Source organism: Glycine soja, chromosome 1 (assembly GCF_004193775.1).
Source record: "Glycine soja cultivar W05 chromosome 1, ASM419377v2, whole genome shotgun sequence".
In the NCBI taxonomy this organism is placed as follows: Eukaryota; Viridiplantae; Streptophyta; class Magnoliopsida; order Fabales; family Fabaceae; genus Glycine; species Glycine soja.
Window position 1 is genome coordinate 26,047,768 of NC_041002.1, and position 6,410 is coordinate 26,054,177.

A 6,410-nucleotide genomic window follows, 5' to 3' on the forward strand; every position below is an offset into this window, starting at 1 on the left:
GCAATTTATATACTTTTAGGGTACCAATTAAAGAAGTCACTACCCTATAGGTATAAGTCAGGGAAATTCCAACATTAGACATATACACATTTAGGGATGTTCAGTCGAAGCAATGTCTTATAGGATGCATGAAGGTAAGTTGGACTTAAAGATAATTAGTTATAATTTTTTTTTGTTACATTTAAAGCTCTCACATGTATGAGTTTTACAATCCCACTTGAAGATCATGTTTGAGATGTGCAAGACTCCTTGAGGAAATTAAGTTTGGAGGAAAAGAAAACATAAGGAGTGTTGTCTTTAAAGAATAATATGTTATTGACAATAGCTAAGCCTTTGCACTTACCATTGTTCAAGAAATGGATATGGTAATTAAATAATGATGTTACTCCTAACATTATTAAAAGACAAAAAAACATTAAGATTCCCTCTCTAGCACCACCTAAAGTTCAAACTCAATAATCTCAAGAAGTATCATTAAGAAGATTCACTAGATAAAGAAAAAAATTTAATTTGAGAACATGAATATGATATTAGGTTGACTGAGAATGTATAATTGACCTAGTCAAGTCATGTTGTACTCTAACTCTCAAGTGGATTGATGCCATAAATGATGTAATAAAACCGATGGTTGAACATGACATTTGGGATATCGTCAAATTGCTTGAAAGTGTGAAACCCATAAGTTGTAGATAAATAACTATAGTCGAAAGGGATTCAATGGGTAATTTTGAGATATATAAAGATTGTCTTGTCGCCAAAAGTTTTACAAGAAGAAAGACATTGATCACAAAGAGACTTTCTCTCTGATTTCTTAGAAAGACTTTCTTAGAACTATAATGACATTGTAGATCATTTTGATAATTGTTTTGCATAGATGGTTTTAAAGATTACGTTTCTAAATGGAAACATTGATGAAACAATTTATACGGTGCAACCAAAAGACCTTATTTAAGATGATCTAAAGTCTATGGTATGCAAACTAAAGAAATTCATTTATGCTTTTAAACAAGTCTATCGTCTATGGTATTACAAAATTCATCAAGATTATCTCTTATGGTGTTGAGGTAAATTTGGTTGATGATTGTGTGTGCAAAAATTTTAGTTGGAGCAAATTTATTATTTTGGTATTATATGTTAATGACATCCTAGAATCATCATACGACTTGTTGTTGCAAAACAGTTATATTACAATTTATCATGTTTGCTTAATTTTTTTTATTGTCCTGAAATAATTTTTTGTGGGAGTCCTAAGGTGATATATGAGTAATCTTGGTATGCAACACTAGAAAGTAGTAAAGCGCATTATGCGTTAATTGAAGATAACAAGAAACTACATGTTTTCATATTGAAAGTCTAGAAGTTTAGAGATCATTGGGTATTCTAACTTTGATTTTTTTCGGAATGTCTTAATAGCAATCACTCCACATTTAACCATGTTGGTGGAGTTAATATCTTTCTATGAGACATCATACTATAATTTATGATTGCTAAATTATAATGACTGGCTTGCCTATCATTGCCAACATTAAGTAGCCATCGGGTGTTTATTGGGACAATATCTTAGTGATCTTATTAAGGATTCAACCAAGTAAAAGTTTGTTGACATAAAGTATTTGGTTGTTAAATAAAGAATCCAGAAAATATAGATTTGTATAGAACATATAGGGATTCATTCCATGCTAGCTGATCCACTTACTAAAGGTATGATGGTTAAAGTTTTTCATGAGTACACTGCTCATATGGGTGTAATTCCCGATAGTACCTTAGTTTAGTGGGAGTCTTAATTATGTTTTATATCTTATGGTTTACAAATATTTTGTTGTTTGGATTTTCTACAGAAATAAAGTTGAAGTTTATCATTTCATTATCAGCTTATTTTGTTTGCAATATTTATGTTGTGTTTGGATAAATCTCTATAAAGAATAAAGTTTGGATCAATTGGAAATAGGCATGACTAAGATCACATTGCATGTAATTTCCATGTTGCTTATCCATATTGACCTATGTCATTGAGTGTACTGATGTGGTGGTCATTAGGGTCTAGTTACATTTGTTGTAGTGACAAAAGTCGCAATGATTTCATTATTGATGTATGAGATAGACCAGGTTGTTAAGGCGGAAATCTAAAGGTAAATAGCATACAGATGCACGCTTAAGGATTTTTTATATAATTGTTGCAATATGTAGCCCAAGTGGGAGATTATTGGAATTTTCTATTCCAATAATTAATGTTGGCTAATATTATAAGACAATTATACTAGCTATTTATCATTAGTGTGTTTTTATTTTATGTGATCAAATTAAGTGAGCCCATTAGACAACCAAATCAGATGATATGAACTTCAATGAGCAGATGTCAGTGTTGGCCCATTATGAGATAATTGGAACCCTATTAGGTTAACACAGTATAAGAAGGCTATAGTCCCCAATATACCGAGCTGTCACATATAGTTTATCTTCTCCCCATCTGAAGAGTTACGAAAGTCCTATTAAGGAATAAAAAGGTTCCGATTGAGGAAGAACCATGAAGCCACTAGTTACATTGTTAGCTAGTTATCCGTTCCGTAACAAATCCTAAGAAGAATACATAGATCAGAAATCACCTATGAATTTAGATTCCGCTACGTTTGTTTGATCAATCATTATGGATCCAAATATTCCTAAAACTCTTCTTGATAATCTAACATAATGTGTTCTTGGTGGTTGTATTAGTATTTTATAAGGATCCCCTAAAATTCTAACATTTACCTGGTAGTATTTAGCAGTCAAGATGATTATAATACTTCCTTGTATGAAGGTCCATGGATGGTAGAAGATCATTATCTAGTTGTTCAAAGATGGTACCCTTTTTTTCCGATGAATGCAAAAGCTTTGAAGAATATTGTTGTTTGGATACGAATTCAGTGTTTACCTATAGAATTATACAACAATGTTTTTCTTCAGCGGATTGGATCGAGCCTAGGAAAATTTCTTAAAGTGGACAAGCTAACTTCTGTTCAATCTAGGGGGAAGTTCACTAAAATTTGTGTTGAATTGGACTTAGAGAAGCCCCTAGTACCTCACATTTACGTAAGAGGATATAAATTGAATCTTGAGTATAAAGGTCTGCATTCAATTTGTTTTCGTTGTGGTTGTTTTGGCCATAAAAAAGGACAATTGTATGGAGGTAGCAACGGTGGTTATGGTGGCTTAGGTGGAGCAATGAACCACAGTAGTCAGTACGGTGGCTAATCAAGCTAATGATTCTCAAGCTACAAATAGGATTGACGTCAGCCCTAACAATGGGAAAATTATTAGTGAAGATCTAGCCAATCTCCTAATCAATGAGGATAGCAGAAATTATGGCTAGTGGATGATGGTGAAACGTTACAATAGAAAGAAAAAAGGAAATGGAAGCAAATATAGGTGGTGATTATGGGGAAAGTTCTAAAAAAAGTAAACTTGAATACAAGTTTTTTATATGCCAATCAATATGAGATCCTGACAAAAGATGAAGGGATTTACTTGATCCATAATTCTGAGAATGATGGCACACAGGTGGAGCCAAGTTCAAAAATGGCTAGTCAACAACTAATCAATGGAATTAATAAGGAAAGTGAGAAGAACAAGGGAAGGAATGTTGGACCAAAAGACCACACAAAGGGTGATCAAATTGTTAAGAACATGTCTGGTTCTAGTCGTGTAGAATCAACACGTAAATATGTGACCCCTATACTAAGTCCACTCTCTCTAATGGCCACTGATAAAGCTAATGGTGTAATTACTACTCAGCACCGTGTACGTAACTCGCATGGAGGAAAAAATCCTTAAGTTGCTAAGGGTGGTGATATTCAAATAGGAGGAAAGTCCAACTTTAAAAATAACAACTCAACTACAATCAAATACAAGAAGAAAGCTAGTGAAGAGCTAGTTATGTTGGTTGCTAGCAAGGAGACTCGTGATATTAGCAAAGGAGGGGCGGAGGGTTAAAGTTATTAGAAGTTGTCCTCGGTTTATTCATATGAGGGATGCTAATGGGGATTTTGTTTGGCATTCATCCATAAAATTGGTCTCAAGGGTGTCTTTGTTAAGGATGCTGTCATACCCTAATTTCGTCCGGGGATTATCGTTTGTTGATCTTTTGATCCTTGCTAGTTGACTTATGGTGTTAAATGCTAGTTACAGTACAAAACAGATGATCATTCAATGTTTTGATCAAGAATGCGAAAGATATCAAAGGGGAAGGGCAAAAGGGTCATTTTAGGGATTTTTTGGTCCCTGGCTCACCCAGGCTAGCCTCTGGCTCGCCTGGGCCACCAAATAACTTCATGGTGAAGTAACTAGCTTGCCTGGACGAGCTATTATGAGCTGAAATACCTTGTTTTGCTATAAATAAGCATAAAGAGGGGCTAAAAGAGAGGTTCTGAGGTCTAGAGGTGAAGGATTGGGGAAAAGAAGAGAAAAGAAGAAGGAAGAAGAGAAAAAGAAGCTAAATCGCCGCCGAACCACGACTACAATCGATTTCTACATCGTTCTTCGGTTGTACTTCATTCATTCTTCATCCGTTCTTCGTTCTTCATCCAGTTAGTGTTTGTCTTTAAGGATTTGAACATGGTTTATGGACCCTTAGAGGCCCTCTTTATTGTTTTGTGCATCTTCATTTCCTTATTCTATCATCGGTAATCACTTTTCTTTTGTAAAGTTTTAACCGATCATTAGTGTTGCAAGTTATCTTTAAAAAAAGGATTGAAGGTTAATAAGCAAAAAACCAAAATAAAACCAACTCATAAACTTCTTCATTTCATCAAAAATCTTGAGATCGTTTCAAGGTCCAACGCCTTAAACGAGTTTTGTTTGTAATCAACCTTTCAAAAATATAAAAATAATTTAACACACAAACTTTCAAGCTTAAAGAACTACGTAGGTCTAATTTCCTCATCGCACCTGAGGATGCATAGAAACAAGGGCAACACCCTTGTCAACCCTAAAAAAAATAAAAATATAAAAAGGGAAAACACATAAAAAATACAAAAAAGGAAAATGCATAATTTTGAAGTCATCTCTTGTACACTCGATTAAAGGCTACCGTCACTTGTGACGGGCGTGTGGGGTGCTAATACCTTCCCCGTGCATAAACAACTCCCGAACCCTTATCTTCAAAATCCGCAGACCTTCGTCTTTTTGGTTTTTCTTACTTTTTCCTCAAATAAACGTTGGTGGCAACTCCACGTGTTTTCTTCACGAGAAGATGCACTTTTAAGTTTCGCCTCACCCTCCTGCTGAATGGAAGGTTGCGACAGTTGGCGACTCCACTGGGGACGTGTTAGAGAGTTAGGCCATTTAGCCAGTGTGCAACGTTTTTATCATGACTTCTTCTTGATTTATTTTCCCTTTTCCCTTGTATCTTTTGTTTTGTCCATATTTGTGTATGACCTTTGCTATGTTTTTGTGTTTGGTGTGTGTTTGTCTATTAATTACATTCATAGTTAGAAATACTTTTTCTATGCACACATGACACCTACACCTTGCACACACATTGAGATATTAGGCCATATACCTGGGTCTATGCGAGCCACAAGGAGTGGAGGTCGATCTGTGGTCATGCTGGGTCTCTGACTCGCTTGATCACAGTGAAGCCTCATCTAGAGTTTTCCTCTTTTAGTGATGCATTGTCGCTGATAGTCCCTATCGCCACAATGTATTACCTAAGAGGATGATATCTCTAAAAGCCAGTAAAGTTACATGAAATCACCCTTGGGGATTATCACTAGAAGTGGACTTTTGGATCCTTTCCATTAGGTTCCTCAATTTGGGGGCACATAGCAAACTTACTCTGGCATATTCCTTGATTGCGTCATGCATCTCTTGATGGCATCGTAATGGGCATATCATTCCTGCATCATATTCGTGCATTGCATTTGCATAAATCACTGCATTATCATACACCTTCATTTAGCATGCTTTTGTTTTGCCAACTGCATATATTCCATTTCCATTGTTCGCATGTCATGTTCACTAATGCATGATCCTTGCATTTTTCTCTGCAAAAAAAAAAAGCAAACAAAAAAAAAAACAAAAAAAACAACAAAAGAAGAACAAAAAGAAAGGTACAATGAAGAATGAAAGTTTACGCCACATTCTTAGTTACATGTGTTGGGTACCATGATAATGAGCCAACCACGTTGGGATCATACACCCATTTCTCTTAAAAAAATGATTGAAAATCATGTAAACGATGGTGCCTAATGCATGGTTAACTAGGAAATGATGGTTCTTAGGGCATCTCATGTCAATCTCATAATTGCATTTGCCATGCATAACATAAGTATGCCCGAGTCATTAATCTCTATGAGATGTTGTCGAAGTATTGGCGATTAAAATTGCTATTCCTTGGATTATGGGGTTGAACCAAGCATATGTTTTAAGAAAAA